Source organism: Oryzias melastigma, linkage group LG12 (genome assembly GCF_002922805.2).
Source record: "Oryzias melastigma strain HK-1 linkage group LG12, ASM292280v2, whole genome shotgun sequence".
In the NCBI taxonomy this organism is placed as follows: Eukaryota; Metazoa; Chordata; class Actinopteri; order Beloniformes; family Adrianichthyidae; genus Oryzias; species Oryzias melastigma.
The window spans coordinates 6,552,241-6,556,977 of NC_050523.1; the positions used below are offsets into that span (position 1 = coordinate 6,552,241).

Genomic DNA, 4,737 nt, shown 5'->3' on the forward strand with positions numbered 1-4,737 from the left:
TTTGACTAATATGATTTAATGAGGAATTTTAGGTTAATTTTAGGGTTTAGCTAGTATGTAAACATTGCTCTTTTTTTTGGACTAATTTGGCATCTGAGTTTTTTTATGCTAATGTGGGGTTCAGCTAATATTTTAGCAACAAGCTAACATGTTTTGTTAATATGTCATCTGCTGTTTTTTTTAAATACTAATTTAGAGTTTAGCTTCTATTTTAGCAACATGCTAATGTTTCTGACCAATTTATTTTACTAAGGAATTTTAAGCTATTTCAGAGTTTAGCTAGTATTTAAGAAACGAGCTAGCTTTCTTTTGATTAATTTGGCATCCAAAGTTTTTTGGACTAATTTGAAGTTCAGTTTATATTTACGCAACACACAAAATATTTTTGCAAAATTAGCATGTATTAGGGATTTTCAACCGAATTTATTACAATTTCTTAAGAAATTTAGGTCATTCATCAAAGCATTCATACTTGCATTATTTCAGGTAATGCAACTTTTGTAGTTGTATTTATTTTTACTCAAAAGATATCAAAACATACATTTGTATCAATTTTTCACAAATTTTACTGACAAAGGTTTAACATTGCTTCAAAAATATTTAGCTTGGGGGCAGATTTATTATTTGTTTCAGTTATTATTATTTTTTTTTTGCTATTTTCTGCTTCCCCCCCTGCAGAAATCCCATGGTGCACTTGGCCAGCAGACATGTCTGTGCTACTTCTCCATCCCAAACCTCTGGCTGATAATCTACATTTCATAGGGCATCGTTTTCAAAGTCATCTCCCACATCGATGTGGATCTTCTTTCATATATTGGTGAGGAATCCCATTCATCCAGAACGGTTGGACAACTCAAAAAATAAAAAAAAAGCTTTTGTTCTCCTTGTGTTCAAACGAAACAAGAACCAAAGAGGAACGTCGTAGTCGACTCTTTACGTTTCCACTCTGTCAGACAAACTTGAAAGGATTTTCAAACAACTGTAAAAAAAAATCCCAATCCAATTCAAACCTGTTAATATCCCCAGATAACAACTGGTTCATCTCGAGGACACCCTTCTCAGCCAAAAAACAGATGAGTACTTCACATCGAAGAGACCAACCGAGCCTTTGCACAAGAGGGTCTATCAACACTCCAGAGCTGCATCTCCACCTGAAAGCCACAAACAACCCCATTGAGGAGGGGAGATCTGTATCTTAGCCAGCAAGAAAGGCTGACCTGATGGAGGAGAGGAGGAAGTAATTTTGGTCAAAATAAGAAAAAGCTTCGCTTAAAAGAAATGTCAACCAGATATAACCTTCCCGTCTACAACAATCTCCTGAAACTTGAAAAAGATGAATACAACCATTAATCCAGTTTAAAGGTCTCTTGTTTGTGTCTTTACACTCCTGTGACTGGTCAAGAGTTCTTCTTGGGGGAAGACGCTGTCTTTGTGGTGAGGGGAGGAGTCTAAAGAGATTGTGTTTGGGGTGTGAGGGCTATGTTGAGATTTTACCAGTAAACTTCCTAACCCTGGACCAGTATAGGTCTTGGATGGAGAGAGGTCAAAAATAACATTTAGCAAGTAATCTAACTCAAATTATCAGCATGACTTTCAACAGTCTCTGACCACACAGGTCTTTGTTTTCGTATGATCAAATCCAAATTCCTCTTCAGAGGAGCCAATACAGACCAATTCATTCACTAATTTAATTCAGAACTGAGAAAGCATCTTGGAAATGAAGTTTTTCCTTGAAATGTTGTGATCATAGAATAAGTTTGGAGATACATGTATTTTTGTTAAGTGTATAGTAAAACACAGGACAAAGACTTTTGGCAAATAAAAATGTTTGTTAACAAATAACAACCTGAACAGACAGACGGTGTTGCCAGATTGGGACTTTCAGCTGAGATATGGCAGGTTTTTGCTCAAATTTGACCTTTTTTTTACCCAATCTGGTAACCCTCCAGATAGTTAGACACAGTGCCTGCATGAACTCTTTAAGTAAATTCAAGTACTGTACTGTACATATTAAAGAAAAACTGATGAAAGTATCGATATCAAGGTGAATTATCGATACTAGCGTGATGAGATCGATACTTTTGATACTATTGATACTATTGATACTCAGATTGATACAAAATTCCAGATGTTTGAGTTGTCCTCCATTCAGATAAAACTGGGGTTATAGTGGGGTAATATAATAATAAAATAATAAAACGTGTACTGTTCAATGCTTGTAAAAACTCCATAAACAATAGCCGTCGAAAAGAAAAATTAACACATTATTCAGCAAAAGCAAATGAAGATTTGACTGAGACGGCGAATCATTACAGGATTCTTTAAACCCCGACAGCTGAGAGGATCTCAATTTTGAGTTCATAACTTAATAAATGAACAATCAGAAACAACTTTTCCTGATTTGAAGCGGGTTTTGGTGCATTTTTGTGTAACACGTACTGTGGAGATCACTTTATGCATCTCAGAAATAAACTGAAATGAGCTGAATTCTTGTATGTGAAAATAGAACGTGCACAGAAATTCCCTTAATATCTAAAAACATTTGATGCCGGCTGTTTGCTAGTACACTTTGCTAATTTTACATCAGTTTTTCACAGTAAAACTGTGGGAAAGAAACTGTGAAAGAAAGAAATCCTACAATTCTCCAGTAAAGGAGGAAATCGTCGTTCCTTTTACACCAAGACTGACGAATGAAGAGCGAGTACAGACCGCAGAAGGAGGACTGGACAAGATTAGACGGCTTAGAAAAAAAGTGCCAATGACTGGAAAGAAAGCAAGAAAAGACCATTTTTTAAATCCAGCTGCTGCTGCATTGTCGTCTACAGATTTTCAGCTGCTTCCACTGTTTAGTTTTACTTGTTATCTATTAGTTTGATAGGAAAATTCAATCCAAGATGACATAAACTGCATAATAAAAACATAACTCTAGAAGAAGTTTCCCTGGAAACCATAAAAAAAATGAGCAAATCTTTGTTTCTTCTTCCTTGGCACAAAAACAGAACTTCAGAATAAAATCCTAATCATTTAAAATGGCAAGTTTTTAACAAATGAAGGTTCATGAAGTGCTGATATTGATTTGAAACATATGGGACACTGGCAAAGTGTTTATCTCTCTCTTGGATACCATTTCAAAATTCCTGAATTTACATAAAAACCTTGAAACATCGATCGTCTGTTTAGCGGATGTGAGGAACATGAATGAAAACATAAGTCACTGTTTTCATCAAATCTCTATTATCATCCAATTAATCCCAGAAACTGAAGATATTTCCAAAGACTTGTCTATGATTGCAAAACCTGAGCAATTGTGTTTCAGCTTCTAAAACTTGGAAGAATTTTGGCAAAAAAAAATAATATAAATGTTAATTAAGCATTGATGTATTACCCTAAAGGAGGACATTACTAAATTTATGTTATTTCCAAACATTTTTCAAGTGTCTTATGACTCTTTAGTAAGTAAAGATGTATTTGTGGCACCTTTCTCAGATAAAAATCACAAAGTGCTTCACAAAGTAAAAAAAAAGTTCCCTTTAAGCTGGACTTTCTATTAACTTTAGCTTAGAATTTTGCATTTTTTTTTGTTCAGTTGACTTCTTTGGTGTATTTTAGTGTTTAAATATAAATATCTCTTTTAAATGTTTCTTTTTCTTCCAAACTGGACAATTTAATGCAGACTTTTTCATTTTAAAACCAGCACATTCATTTGCTTTCCATATAAAGCCCAGAATCTAAGCTTAATTTTGGTCTTGAGTTTGTCTTTATTTGATTTTGTTATGTTAAAAAATGTTCAGATTCTTAAAAAAAAGGAACTTTAAGCACTTTACCTTACCAGATTGCCTTCTTCTCTTTGAAACATGATGTCATCTTTTTAAAAAAATAATAATTTGACACTTTTTTTGTTAAAAACCCAATTTGATGGTAAAATATAGAGAAAACAAATGAATTAGAATGGGTCGTACAAAGTTTAGTCAGTTAAACTCTGGAACAATAAGGAAAATGTTATGATCATGTCAAATCTGGTGTTGAAATCTCCAAGTAAAGGTTGTTTGTTTCAGAGTTCCTCTGAACTCAATGATTGCATGATCTTAAAAGGCGACGTAGGCTTGAGCTTCTGAAGATTTTCCTCCTTGAAGTGAAGAGATGACGCTAAAATATGACGTCTGTTTTCCTCTTTGAGACTCTGAGGAGGATCTTCATCCAAACTCTGGTTTCAGGTCGATCTGAATCCCCGTATAGTGACGACTCAGCAACAACCTTTTTTCTTATTGGAGAAACTCAGAACAACATCTCATGTCACGCCAATCAGCTGCACCCGTCAGGGGAAAATGAGCAGGAAAAAAAACTGGCTTGTTATTAAATCTAGGTCAGAAGAATGAACTGCTCCCTGGTCCATATGCTTGTTCACAGCTGCGCTCTGGGAGTGAGGCAGTCGTAGTTAACAGGAGCTGCACCTTCAGCTCTGCCATATGGAAGGAAGGAAGGAAGGAAGCACACTTTCTATTGAAGCTTTTCTGACAGCATAATGCCTGATTAATAGAATTAAAATAAAATGTCAGCATTGGAAGAAAATAACACACAAAGATGGCACACTCACCTGAAGGGTGATGGGAAAACACACTTTCCTGCCTCTGCATCTTTCTCCAGCGTGCTTACAGCCACAGAGAAGAGAAGAGAAGAACCCGCTTGCTTCACTCTGGAGCTTCTGTAGCCGCTTCGACAATCAGGCAGGAGGACGAC

The 4,737-nt window shown here is 35.5% G+C and overlaps 1 long non-coding RNA gene across 1 annotated transcript; it reads right to left on the reverse strand.

Moving 5' to 3' along the window:
• Window positions 1–642: 642 nt before the first annotated feature.
• On the reverse strand, window positions 643–4,624 carry LOC118599436. The gene is made up of 2 exons (XR_004948783.1): window positions 4,595–4,624; window positions 643–852 (listed from the first exon to the last, which is right to left on the reverse strand). It is a non-coding gene; the product is annotated as an uncharacterized LOC118599436 (long non-coding RNA).
• Window positions 4,625–4,737: the final 113 nt, after the last annotated feature.